Below are 15,327 nucleotides of genomic sequence, written 5' to 3'. Positions count from 1 at the left end.
AGATCAAAAGAGTCATCAGCCTACTAAGGAGCAATCAACATCTCTAGAAGGTGAAGTGAACTCATTTGTGGGCTCAAGAAAGATTATATAAAGGGGAACTCAACCTCACTCAGGATACACTCAATCAAACATTTAAGAAGTTTGATATGAAGAAGAATATAAGATTAATACCTAGTGAAGGACAGAAGAAGAAGGGAAAGATAATTTTGGATCTATTTTGGGCTAAAACACATTCACACGTGTGAAGATTAGAGCATGATTCTGCTATAATAGAAGCAAAAATTACTATCAGTAAAAAGAAGCCAACGTTTGGGTCAGGAAAGGTCAATTTGATAAGCCAAATAGTCAAGAAGAGAAGAGAAGTCCAAGTGAAGTCAGAAAGAGGCAAATCGAACCATTTTTCTTTCACATGTGTGATATAGGGTTTCTACAGAAGGAGATGAAAATTGCAGGTCTACAACAACTAGCTAAAATTTTGAGTTAGGGTCAAAATTTGAACTTGTGACACAAGCTTGAACAAATTTCACTTGGAGAAGAATAAGTTCATCCGAAGCAAGTGTTTACCTGGCCTTCGAGGGTTTTTTGATCAAGGGTCTAGGTCTTGGAATTTGTCAATTGAAGATTATATAAGAAGAAGAATTTGTTTGGGTTTTCCTCTCAACATCAAAGAGGTTTTGGCCTTGGCTGATAGCCTACATCCTATGTCCTTTGTCTCATTGCTATTTATGATTTGGTAGTTGTTTGATGAAAGGATAATACATAATATAATTAATAAATTAAAGAAGAACCTAATTAAGAGAAGTAAAAATTCTTCACAAGCAGTTATAATTGTTATAGAAATCATATCATCTCTCTGCCCTATATTTCACAAAAACAGCCAAGGTAGTCACCGTTATCTTCGTTATGAGATTTTATTAATGGTTTTCCTAGAACAACCAATTTAAGCATAGTTAATGTTAGCAGTTCATGTACATTACTCTATGTTTCCAATATTTATAGCAGAAACTATATTAGAGCACCAGGTAAAAAATGACTAACAAGAAAGTAGGATATGAAATGAATTGTGCACCGGATTTGGAGGATATACTGACATTTCTCTTTGCATAGAAATATATATTGTCATTAATCTGTAAAAATTATGTTAGTTTATAATTATAAGTATATTGGTCAACAAAGAAATATATTCAAAAAGAGATATATGATTATTGTTATAAAAAATTTCAAGCCTTGAAAGACATAAGAAGAATTATAGACCTGCATGGATAAGGGATTGGACAAATTGGTGGAGGTTAAGTTGAAAGAAAGCCATACATATAGCCTTTGATGTTGTTACAGATAAATCCATTAGGATGCCATCAACTCTGAAATTCCATTTATCCACAAACTAAAGATATTCCCTTATTGTGTCATAGTTATAATTGTATCTCATTCCATATTCATCATTGGAAAAATTAGCAGCAAATATTTCCAGCTCTGCAGAGTGTGCATCTTGTACAATACTTGTAGGTTCTTGCAAATATAAGTTTGTATTGATAGGCCAAATGTAGTCCTTTGGAACCATGATTCCAGCAGCAAATGTCTTCACAAATGTTAATTTTTTTATGAGGGAACCATATGTTGCATTTGTTGATGGGTCCACATCTTATTTGCCAAGAAGCATCAATATTAGCTTTGTCTTCGTTATTCTAAATTGTGATGCAACAACTTGCAAAAACCTAACATCAGTGGAAGAAATTTAGATTAAAAACATAGATTTTGACAGAGATATCATAGATGATGATTTCTTACGTTATGCCACATATCAAGAAAAATTTAAGAGTATCCAAGATGATGAAAAGAAAAAAAAACAAAGAATGAGAGAAATGATTCAGGACAACACCCACAAAAGAACCTTGCTACTTTCTAAAAAAAATCACTAAACATTAAGGGACTTATAAGGTCTAAAATGGGCATCCTAAGGAAATTATAAAATAATAGTGGAAATAATAAAATAAGATTAGATTACATCATCAAATTTTAGAGATAAAAAATAAGAAAACTATTTTTCAACTCGTATTTTCAACTTATCTCACGATTGGTTTACTTTAATTTCAACCAGAAAAACTTGTTGGATGCAGAATTGGATTTATCATCCAAGGAGTACCCATGTTCATACTTTTGATGGACCCTGCTACACGAAAAACAAGAAATACATGAAAAATTGTGATTGTAATTTCATTTTTTCATGTATTTCTCATTTTTCTTGTAGTAGGGTCCATCGAAAGTATGCAACTTGGGTATTGCTTGGATAAGGAATTAAATTGTGTATCCAATGAGTAATCTCGCTTGAAGTTTGAATAAAACCTTAGGGAGATAAGTTTAAAATATGAGTTGGAAAAGTAGTTTTATTATTTTGTTATTTTTTAATGTTTTTACTTTTTTTCTCCAAAAAAGGTGAAGCATGCCCTATCATCATCTGGAATCATATTGGTTCTTATAAATTTTGTTTTGGTTGTACATTTTTCTTAGGAGGTCTATTTTAGACCTCAGAATTCCCCTAATGAGTCAACAACATTGAAATGGAACAATATATATGGACATTAGAAAGAGATAGTTGTACATTCAACCAAACTATAGTCAGTTGATATTGAGTTATGCCTTCTAGTGGAAGAAATGGGTATATATTTTGAAATGCATAAGAGTTGGATTGAAATGTTTTAATTGATACAAAAAATGGAAGAATGATATTCTTGTAAATTATTCAATTCAACAAAATCAAGAAATTCCACTATAAAAGTTTATATTCCCTAGTTTAAATCTTGATCAGCTGTAATATATATTTGAAATTAGCCATCAAGGGTCACACTATGTATTTTCTATCATTATAAGAGGTCGTAAGAGAATCAGTTAAAATAAACATGTACCATGGCATTACTTGAACACATGTTTAGTTGCTACCTGTTATCACTTAAAAATGCACCATAGGATAACAATGATTTCAAGACATCCAACAAGAAATATCAAGTGATAACTAATAAAAAATCAACCCAAAGGTTACTAGATGATTGTCTCTTGGCTTGGATTGGTGCTTTTCCTATGTTAGGGTAGCGTCCCTAATTCTCATGTGTTGAAAATCATTTAGAATTATACATCTAATATAACAAATCAACACATAAAGATGGATCCCTAGCATGAAATTAAGAAACTAAAGGCTTAAGAAAAATAATAGTTGAAAGCATATGAGCTAGTTTCAATGAGCAACCAGAGAAATATGACAGAAAAAGGAGAAGAAAATGCACTGTGACTAATTGATAAAATAAAAAATAGATTAAAAGGACTATCTACACCACTAAATAAAAGATAAGATAATGCATCCATAACTTCAGAAGCTGTAATAATCATGGTCAAACTTTGTATTTGTAATGTTCAAGGGCCTCATTCTATTATGGAGACAAAATGCAACATTCATCCAGTAACATGACTTACATAGCATATATATAGAAATAAAATATTTTTGAACAAGAAATAGAGATGAAGTGGTCCTGATTACTTTCATAGAAACATTTTTAAAGCATGGCCATTTTCCCCCACATTATATATCTTTGATCCTTTTAAAGGAGGTTCTTAGCTCATGCAACACACCTTGCCTAACAAATGATGAAGTGAAGCAAAGACAAGACAATGCCCCTTACTTATGTAAGAGTTGTGTACCCTATATGAGGTGAACTTGAGTAAAGTGATCTCATACATGTCTATGTTTAACTCTCTCATGCATGAAGTCCATCTTCTCTCCTCAAGTTTAGAATGCTTTCCTTTCACCAAAAATTTTTGGAATGAATTTCTCACTTTAATTGAAGGTAAAGGAAGATGGGAGAAACTATCTCTGATAGAAGGACTGAAGAATTAGATGGAAGACATGATTGTTGTAGATCAAAAGGCACTCCCTTGTGTGGTTACTTTGGGTATCTGGATTTCTTTTTAAGGCTTTCCATTTTACAAAAAAGTTTGGAATGAAATCTTGACTTTAATTGAAGGAAGAGGGAGATGAGAGAAACTATATTTGATAGAAGGACCGAAGCATTAGATGGAAGACATGATTTTATCATATCAAAAGGCACTCGCTTGTGTCATTACTTTTCCTATCTTGATTTTTTTTTTTAACAGAAACTTTCTCACCCTTAGAAGTTTTCTTTCAAAATAAAATATATTTATGGTGATATGAAGATGTCTCCAAAATCCAAAGTTCAAACCCTCCAAAAAAATAGGGACAATTGGATAAAACCAATCCCTGGGGTTCTTTTATGGAGAAAACCAAGGAAACCCTAATAGGTGTGGTGCTGGAGGTGTGTTTTTCTCTTCAGATACCAATAGTTTCTCCCTTAACTAGGTCATGGAAAGGGATCTAATAAATGGGTAGGGCATAGGACATTGCTTGCACTGCTGAGAATTGCGGTGGGGAAAGGATGGACTGTATTCAAGTATTTGGAGATTCAAATTTCACCATTGATTGGATCAAATGGGATAAATAGATGCATTGTATATAACTTGAACCAGCTCTAGAACATATTAGGCTTATAATTTTTACATTCAATAGTATCTCTCTCATATATGTTTACAGGGAACACTATGTCTTGGCTAACAGTCTTTTAAAATAAGGTGTTGCATTTGCAGAAGTCTTGGAGCTAGCAAAAACATATGGAGGAAGGGGATTATCCAAAAAATCCCAAAAATTTTCTCATCTAGCCTTAATATCTCTCCTATTTTTTTGTTATTGTTTTTATTATTTGAATAGGTGCTCTATATGATGTTTTTCTTTCTATCTTCCTGAAATTGTGGCAGACAAACTTTATGCTAGTTATGATGGTCATTGTTTTGGTTCCTTGAAAATTTTCAGGGCCCTATAATAGGAAGAAACACCTTTTTATATGTAAGAGACGATATTTCAGATAGAAGTTAGCTTAGGAGTTTTTTTTTCTTGACTGTATATGTGCCTAGTAGCACTCACAAAATGTGAATACCTTTTATTTTTACAAAGTTACAATTTTTTTCGGAATAACAAATATACCATTCGATTTGAGATCTGACAGATATGACATTATATATCTGAGGATATGTTGAATTTAATGCAATTCTATTGGATTTTGAAGGATTGCAGAGGGTATGGATTGTCACTTCCCTTATTTGGGTTCATTGTTCTAGTAAAATTTAGGATTGGATTATTGCTATTTACTTTAGTAGATTAAACTGGCACGGGAAATGGATATAATTAAAAATAAGGTAGGGGGTCCCGTGAGTGAGCCTTGGGACTATAAATAATGGTATTGTAGGTATGCTAACCTTGATACCTCAAGGGTGTAGGTATAGTTCATCTTGAAATCTGTAAAAAATGACCTTGGGCTTAATAAAGAAAATTGGTGAAAGAGTATCATTTTCATATGAATCTACACTTTGTATTCCTAATCAATATGTGTGAGAAGTTCCTTTATCTTTGGGATCAACCCCCACCTACACTATGTCAAGTAGTGGTCTCTTATTAGGGTTCAGAAAAAACAAAAGTCAACAAAACCTTATAAAAATGTGGGAGGCTAAGTTATAGCTCCTTGGTAATTCTTAACAAGAAAATAGTCTAGTGTTTAAGGCTTTAAGGCCTAATGAGAGTTATATATATTAATTAGAGTATCTGTAAATCCTAGCCACCCTTTAGAGCCTCCTATAGAGCAAGGGTATGAATCAACACCCAATGTCACATTGATTGTCAAGTGCTGAGAGAAAAGAAATCATTCTCGTCAGGAAGGAATAAGGCATCATACCAAGAGATGGATGCCCTTGCACAAACCTAGCTTTTTTCATCAACATTAACAAGGAAGGAACTTGGCACAAGGAACTTGTAACACTATGCTAGTCAAGTAGCTAAAAACAATAAGATAAAGAATCAGGTGACTTGCGTTTGAGAAACAAAAAAGTCAATTCAACTGTTTATTACCAACTCCAAAACAATTCCCTTTGCAAGGGTCACCTTGTCGTACACAACACAGAGAGCAGAATAAGTCTCTAGATACATTATGAGGATAAAATTGTGAGTTTTCTTAAGATAAAAATGATACAAAAAATGTGCAAAAAACTTAGCAATGAAATGTGGCTTAGGGTGAGTATCGTGCTCCCTAAAGAAACTTTGACATTCATACTAAGGAGGTTTTCTGTAGATAGTATTATTATCTACCAAGAATTGTTTCAATAACACTTTTGGGCCTATAAACAACATTTACAAATATGTGAAATGCCATCCTAAAATGCATCCAATCCTAACTATTCTCTCACAAGAAGACTAGGTATGTGACTCGTGAGGCTTGAGGCAACCTTGTATAATAATTATAAAGGAACAAAAAGGCTTCCATCCCACAACTGAATGAGTGTAATGTTGGAATTATGTTTGGTTTCACTATTATTCTTTTATCAAAGTTATACTTATGTTTTCAATATTGTTTGTTCCTTGTTTGGTAATTGGCCTTGACTAATTGAGTGATCTGATGTATGATCTGAAGGATCTTATGGATTGGGAGGACAAGTGTGTGAATACTGGAAAAATACATGCTTGTGGGCACAATACTCATGTTATTATGGCTCTTGGAGCTGCCAAATTGCTTCATAAACACAAAGATAAATGATAGGTGCTTAGCATGCCTCTATATGTTAATGTGATAAAGCATATGTGAGTGATAAATAGTTTAAAATCTAAGATAATGGATGATCTTCATGTTAAAAAATTATATTTACACTTTTAGATGGATTCAAATTGGTTTTCTTACTTGAGTTTAAATTTTACCTATACTATATGCTTTTCATTATGGTCATAGATTTATCTAATTCATTTATTAGAATTGATTTGATTCTTTATATTCTTCAATATATTTTAAATCTATTTGGTTGTAGTTTTATACTTATTTATTTAATATTTGTTTTTGGGTAATACAACTTGCCACTTGCTAATGTAAATCTTTCTTTCCCTTACCATGAAATTTTAAAGGGCATTGTAAGACTTACTTTTCAACCTATCCAAGAAGGAGTTGGAGGTGATCCTCACATGATTCGTGAAGGTGCACTTGGAGATGCAAAAGCCAAATATGATATTTTATGTATAACTCTTATGTTGTCTCATTCTTGGTTGACTAGTTTCTCTCATTTTTAATAGTAGGTTGTGGTATCAATGTTTACAATTCAATCGAGGATAAATATTAAAGTTTTCCTACATAATTTTTCTTCCTCAATTTTTACAGAAGTAAAATTATATTTGTGTGAGATTATTGATTACTCTATATTAGTTTTCTATATTTAGGTTTCAAGGGTCACTCCATTTAAGATTTGAGAAGACAACATCCTTCTAAATTCTTTCAATTCTAGGTAAATATTGTTGGTAAGAAGTAGTGATTGTAAAAGAGATGGTGGATACTTCACCGTATCTATTTGTATCCTTCCTATTATGATATTTTACTTGTATACCATCTTACAAGGTAGAAAATGGTAGAGTCTATAACGAATATTATAATGGTAAGGAAGAGAATCCCATATAATAACTTGTAGACCAAATTACGAGGTAGGAAATGGTACACTCTATATAAAACTATATAAATGTAAAGGAAGAGCATACCCTAGAAAAAATTGTAGACCATCTTACAAGGAGGGAAATGGTGCGATATATAACAAAGAATGTAACTGTAAAATAATCACATCCCCTCGAAATATTTTGTGAGTTGGCATCTGTAAAAATTTTAGTCTACTTTCATAATCTGTTAAAAGGAAGGATAAAAAATGCATGATACTAAAAATGCCTACTTTTATTTGTTAAAATTAATGGAATATGCACAACATGATCAATAAAATACTATAAAATAAATCCATCAATGGACCTATTTATGGAGGGTCTTCTCATCCTTCCTAACATGGTACAAGGCCATTTACATAGCCTCTAGACTTGATCAGGAAACAAAGTATTACCTTCCACACCAATTGATTCCCGCCAACAAATATTAAAGACATAATATGACATCAACTTTCTTCGATCAATTTCTGTAACCAAATCCACATCATTACAGTTGCTTCCCTCGTTTCCTAGCCCTCCAATTACTCTATAGCTAAAACACAATCCCTTAGTGACTTGCAGGCATGCTAATATATTTCTCATTGTTGACCAATGATTCAAGTTATGATTTGAAATGAACCTACTAAACTCTTCCTTCCATTGCACGAAAATATATGGCCTTCAAAACACAGGAGCTTATGTTCCTAGCTAGATCTATAAAAATAACAGAAATAACTACTGGAAAATGCATAACTTAAAAAAATTAAACCCAATTAATTAACAAAAAACATCATGTCTTTCTTAATATTCATGTGTCATACCATTTACACATTTTGATATCTAATGAATCATGTATTTCTCAATGTTCATGTGTCATACCATTTTCACATTTTGATATCTAATGAAGCATGTATTTCTCAATGTTCACGTGTCATAATAATAATAATAATAATAATAATAATTTGAAATTTAATCAATGAAATGTTGTTGTGTAAAAATAGAAAATTAATCCTCTCAAACACCAAAGGAATGCCTCTCCAATGTGACAAGAATGACTCTCTAGCAGGGAAAATTTCAGATCCAAGGAAAACACATTGAAAATCAACTACAAATGTGAGCGTTTATCTCTAAATAAATGTAAAAAACCAACTTAGTACCGAACACTAGATAACATTGAAGAATGGTAAGAATGAGTTGACTTAATTTTTTCATATATTTCAATATAAGGAATACGAGAGTTAAGATCTAACTACACATAATTGGGACCTAGTAGAGGTTTTGGGATTTTTGGCATGATGCGAAATCATAGGCAAGGGAGGCATGGACGTCCCCTCATCCAACATGGTACATCCAAGCATCCAAAACAAGCATGAACCCTCAATATTTAGGATGTATCCACGTTTCCACAACTCCATCACCATCCAAGATATGTACATGTTATAGACATATTTGGGCACTTCAACCCCAATCTTATGTGTCAATAAAATAGGGCTCATAATCCCCTAAAAGAGTTGCTTCATACCCTAAAGGAACATGGTCATCTGATTACATCATTCCCCAAAATCTCCACCTGAAAACCATCTAGAATTGGCCTAAACTGGACCATACTGACTGCTCCACTATCAGGGTGCAATGCATACTAACTTCTACACTATCTAGGTGTGATGCATACTGATGAGGCCTTATATAGGGTGCGATGAACGAGGATGGACAAATTTTCGGGGCAATTTGCTAAGTGGATGCTCATAGAATATTCTAGAAACTTCCCCTCTGACACTTGTCTCTCTGAATTCGGCCAAGGATGAGTAAGAGATCTAAACTTCAGTTGTCTCCCCTCTTGTGGAACCAAATGTAACAAGTGGAATGACAATAATCAAACCCCAGAGATCACTCACACCATTGCACACATCTATAAATGGATCCCTCATCTAAGAGATCCGGAGGCTGGAATATTGTGAATTGCAAGTAAGTGCTGATAGTTTGAGGAAAGAGAAATGTATTGTTGGTGTGATCTTGCTATTTCATGAGGTGAAGAGGCTTGATGCTGGGAGGATGATGCTGGGTTAGACAACTAGGTTGTAATTCTCCCTTCTATTTAATAAAGTTCTTCGAGTTTTCTTCCATATAACTGTGGAATTGTGAATGTTATTATTTATGAATGCCATTGTATGTTCATTATATTTCTGATTCTATAATGATTATGATATAATAGATCAAGATGCTTTGACGGTTCCTTGTTACTGTGTTTCTACATGTACTCTCCAAGCGAGATAAGTATGGAGAGGAGTTGCAAGTTCTGTCAAGGGGGAGAGAGATCAAGCAAGGAGTTAAGCAGACGATCCAACTTGGTTCCTTTGTCTTTCTCTTATCTATTATACATAGAATAAATCATGAATTGCTTTAAACTGTTGTTTCTAGGATAGCTGCCAAACCTAGAGGGCTAGTCGCTCGAAAAGACACTAGTTTTCCAAGAAACAAATTGGCGACTCCGCTATGGATCGAATAGATATTTTTTTGTTGTTATTTTTTATTTTATAGACTATAGATGGAGCCTGAAGTCAGCCAGGTAGCCTTCGAATTGCTCTTGCTTTGCAATTGCATGGTAGATGAATGTTACTTCAGTCAATCTCTGGTTTAGTTTATGAATTAAACATTTGACTTACAAGCATTCTAGATGCCCTTTTGGTAGCTCAGTAACCTCTCAAGATCATTCCTCTGTAATTTTCTCTTTACTTTTCATCATAGCTTAGCTTAACTCACTGAAATTAGCTACAAATTTGATCCAAAACCCATTTCAGTTGTGCTCCCTAGCCCATCGCACTGTCTGCCACTGTGAACCAGTATGAGTCGCACCTCTCGAGTCTATAAAGTGGGATGCATCCCTATTTTTGTGAAGCCCAGGTGCAATGACTGACTAAACCTATGTCCATTCTTGAAATTTGGGGTATTTTTCCTTATTTTTAGTTCTGTTTAGTTGATTTGTCGCTTATGAACAGTGCCTCCTTACTGAAGCCTGCTTCCATCACATAGATCAGCCTCCATTGATTATTATTATTAAATGTATTTATGTATTTTTCTATCATTTACAATCCTTTGTAGAAAAGTTTCTTAAATCGATCTGTCGTTTTGGTACAAAAAGTGTTGTAACTATTGTTTCGTGTCAAAAAGAGATGTGTCATTGAGTCTTCCTTCCTTGGATAGTCGATTGAACTTTTTGTCATGTACTTGATTTGATTTTTTGATATTTGAAGTTTTGAAAGGATTTTCTATTTGAAATTGAAAAGTGTCATTTAGTCTTCCTTTCTCTCTTGAAGAAGAAATTGTCGAAAATGTCGCTTTGAAAGAAATATCTTAGATCTTTGTTGCATTTAGTTTTCTTTTTTGGCATTTTTCACATTAAAGAGAAAGAAAACAAATACATGCATTTGCATTTGCATTTAGTTTGTGTGAAAAATATGATTTAGGAAAATGCACTAGTGTGTGCTCTTTTCTCTTTGTTTGAAAGAAATTGTAATCTTCTTTCCCTAGTAGCTAGGATTTTCATTGCTCAAAATAAACAACGATTGTTTATCATTGTAGATTGCATTTTTAGGAATTTCAAATAAAAATCACGTGGTGGACCATTGAAAGGAAAAATTTAAACAAGATCAACTCTAAAATAAGTTTCAATGAACTTAACAACACTTTGGAACTTAGCGCAACACATCTAGAGGTCTAGGATAGAGATGTGTTCCGACATCGTAAAAACTAGTAACTCTCATTTTCATCGAAGGTTGGGTGATTCTTCCTCTTTGATACGACACGTGCTAGAACAGACTTGTGCTTCCCGTACCATCGAGTATATATTGGGAGACCACAATAGGTTTATATCCTTTATCCATAGGAAGTCGAGTCTGTCGCCCTATCGATCGCAATCCACTGAACACAACATTCAGGAATATTGACTACCATACATAAGTCCTTGGTAATTTCTTTTTATTTTATCACCAAGGTGTATTTTGCAGTTTTGCGATTGGTTTGTTAATCCCTCTATACAGATTTCTAGGGTAGTCACTTTTGTTCCTTTTCGACTCTTTAAAAGAAAAGGTCCATCTGATCACTTGTCACTTGAGGCTCATTAAAAATCGAAGGGGACTAGAGTCATCTTTAGCTTTTTCTTTACCCTTAAAAATTGAAAAAGCAAAGTTGTGTCAAAGCGTCGTTAAAATTTACTAATTCAGAATAACATCCCTGTTCCTTCATTGATCTTAGGTTGAGACAATGGAGTCCACAAGTCAAGGAATCCCTTTTGAGGGGAATCCTAGTCCTTTTACTTCTTGGGGAAATATTGATGCTCCTCATATGGCCACATCGTCCCTTCTGGGACTTACCATTGGCTTGCCAGTATGGTTGTTCTCAACCTCTGTAGTTCAAAATACTATGATTCCTCTTCAATCGAATCAGCATCCAGTTGATATTGAAGTTGACCCTTCACCTTCTTCTTAATTTGTTTCTCCCTCCCTTCATCCTCTTCGCTTGGTGAAAATAGTGATGCTAGTAACCAGGCGGTTGAGAAGAAGAAGAAAGGGAAGGAGAAGAAGAAGAAGCTGATTTAGCAAGGGGGCAACCATGAATCATCTGGTGAAAATCCGCACATTAAATCTCCTAAACACAGATTCCCTTGCATAATTTGCAAAGGAGACTATTTTCATCGAGACTGTCCTTGCCTTCCTCGGATCTTGAGAGAATGGTCTCCCCGTTCAAACCGTCAGGTGTCATCAACCTCTGGTGATCATGTTGATAGTACACCATCAACTAGTAATAATGAAATTCATGGACAGAAACGAAACGTCAAAGTTCCATGTAAGTTATGTGAAGTAGACCATACCCTTCACTGTTTTCCTTTTTTGAATGAAGCCAAAAGAGTCTTGGATAACCATCCTACTTCACCGCAGCAACTCCCATTTGGATAAGGAAACTCTCCCCAAGTACTTTACTAGTTGAAAAACTGACTGACTTAACTTAACCATTGGTCGAAACACCTATCATTGAAAGTCAATCTTCTAAGTCCATACCCGACGAAAGTCAATAGGTCGAGGTGACAGTTGACCCAGTTTTACCTTCAGAAGATCATACCCTTCCCGAAGAGAGTAAGAACGATACCATTCAAATTCTTTTTGTTACTTCAGAGTAGGATGAACTTGGGGTCAATCCGCCCATTCCTTCATAATAGGAGGAAAATCCCCCAGTTCCCGCTAATCAAGGAGTTAATTCAGCCATTTATTCGGTACCCCCTCCGAGCAGTCTAGTCACTACCTTTGATTGGAATTGACTACCAAGATCCCGCTTTCCATCTTACGTGCCTTTCCGGATCATAGTACAAATTTACAAAATTATCATGTCTGGCACTATCATAGATGAAGGGGCATCAGTGAGTATCCTTTCCTCAACTGCTTGGAAAGTGATCGGTTCACCATCACTTATGCCTGTTACACAGAATTTGTCAGGCTTTAACAAAGGAACCAGCCGACTGTTAGGGATCCTTCCTAAGTTACCGATAACTTTGGGAAGGAAAATCATTCACCTGAATGTGATGGTAGTCCCAAGACTATTAGAATACAATCTACTCATTGGAAGAGACTATGTTTATAAGATGGAGGCTATCGTTTCAACACTCTTCTGAGTGATGTGTTTCCCACATGAAGGCAAAATTTTCACTGTTCACCAGCTTTCATTTCCTAGTTCAAGCATAGCTCCAAGTCGATCGTCATCCCTAAATTGTCCTTGTACATCAGCAGTGTCTCTCAAACCTTCATTCCATCCACCTAATTACCGCGAGTAGTCTGGTGAATGTAATGAAGCTTAGGGGGCATGCACCCTTGTTTATTTGGCGGATGAACCCAGCTGAAAAAATAAGTTTCCTTGTAGAGATAAGTCTCCCTGTGGGTTATGTTATTGGTGTGACACACCGTTCACCTTTGTCTATTTGGCAGATGAAGCCAAGGAAGTGTTTTGTCTATTCTGCAGACGAAACCATCCTGCATAACCACAATAAGTTTCCATATAGCTACTGGAGACTCTCCTTTTCACCATGCTGGGGGAATGCAAACTTTTCGTTTCTTTTTTCAATTTGTCATTTTCTAGCTTTTTAGCTTTGTCATTTTCTAGCTTTTTTAGCTTTGTTGTTTCTAGCTGTTTAGTTTTGAGCTTGCGTAGAAATAGAAACTAGACCAAGCATATGTTTGTTCGTTTCAAGCTTGTAAAAACAATGAAACCCACACTGAGCATAGTTCCCCCATGGTTTAAGCTCGTTAAAAAATGAACCCACCTTTGGTAAATATCCTTTGTGATTACCATTCTATTAGCCTTTTGAGCCTTGGTTGTGTACCTACCATCACCTCCATTCTTTTTGCGGATCATACGCTTCCACTTGGTTGTTTACCATTTTGAGGAACAACTGCGATGAGTTGTCCTGTTAGCCAACCTCTTCCCAGAAATCATCATTTTTGAGAAGTTCCAAGCTTACCTGGAACTAGTTGCTACCCTAAACACCACTCGTTCCTAAAAAACGAGCCTTCTTTGAATCCTTTTCAGACTCATTAAATATGAAAAGGTTGTCGAGAAATTTTCCTTTCCGGCTCGTTAAAGTGATTGGAAGTGCCATCCCTCCTGTATATTTTAATCTTTTTCGGACCTGAGGGATTATCTCATGAAAAAGTTCGAGCGCTTGTCTTTTTCGGCTCGTTAAAGTGATTGAAAATTCATCCCTTTTGTATTATTTTAATATTTTTCGAACTTAAGGGATTATCCTACGAAAAGGAACTGCTGGAGTTTCCTTTTTGTCCCTTTTAGAACTCTCTAAACATGAAAAAGACTGAGTCATCCTTGTCAATAAACTCGTTAAAACAATAGCTACAAACTTGTCCAGACGAGACAGAGTTTCCTTTTCGTCCCTTTTCAAACTCTCTAAACATGAAAAGGACCGAGTTAGCTTTGTCATTAAACTCGTTAAAACAATAGTGACAAACTTGTCCACCTAGACAAGAATGAGTTTCACTGTCGCTAGACTCGTTAAAGCATAGCGACAGGTTTGCCCGAAGGGAAAATTATAGAAAAAGCATATGTTATCCTCCTTAAGCTTGACAAAAATAAAGAGGTACTGGTTAGCATGGGAAGAAAGCAAAGAAAACTTGAAAACTTTATGGTAGCAAGTCACTCTTGAACATGACACTTTCACTCCATCACCATGATTGAGTCGGGTTGGGTTATTCCATTCACCAGTCGCTTCACCATTGGTCTTTCACACCATCCATTTTGGGGTTAACGCTACCAATCCATCTCAGTGTCGCTGATATGTTCAACATAAGTCATTCAGTTGAGAATTCACCATCCATTTAATGTCTCATCGACTGCAATACCTTCAACCTCCATTTTTCATGACTGCCATTCCTAAACCTTGTGTCGTTAGATCGTTTTCACCTCCAGAAAATCATTTGCCTCGTTTCGTGTCGTAGATGTGGGATACATAAAGGCCCTCCTATGACGAGTCACTTCTTGTCAACATCAGCTCATTATCCAAGAAGTTGACTTAGAATTAACCCTTTCAGTGCTTTGAATCTTGCATGCCTCAATGGCATGTTTCTCACTTCCGGCGACAGGTTAACGTCAATGGCCTTCAACCGAAATATTTTGTGTCGTGTTCAACATCGGATCATATATTCACACCATGTGAATTGTACTGTAGTACCTTGAGGGTCATCATCATTATCAGTGATTCCTCTCGTGTTTGTTAA

This window comes from Pinus tabuliformis, chromosome 9 (genome assembly GCF_031772625.1).
Source record: "Pinus tabuliformis cultivar Carrire ecotype Pingquan chromosome 9, CPIR1, whole genome shotgun sequence".
Classification (NCBI taxonomy): Eukaryota; Viridiplantae; Streptophyta; class Pinopsida; order Pinales; family Pinaceae; genus Pinus; species Pinus tabuliformis.
The sequence above is the reverse complement of the archived record's forward strand: the minus strand, read 5'-3'. Positions refer to the sequence as shown.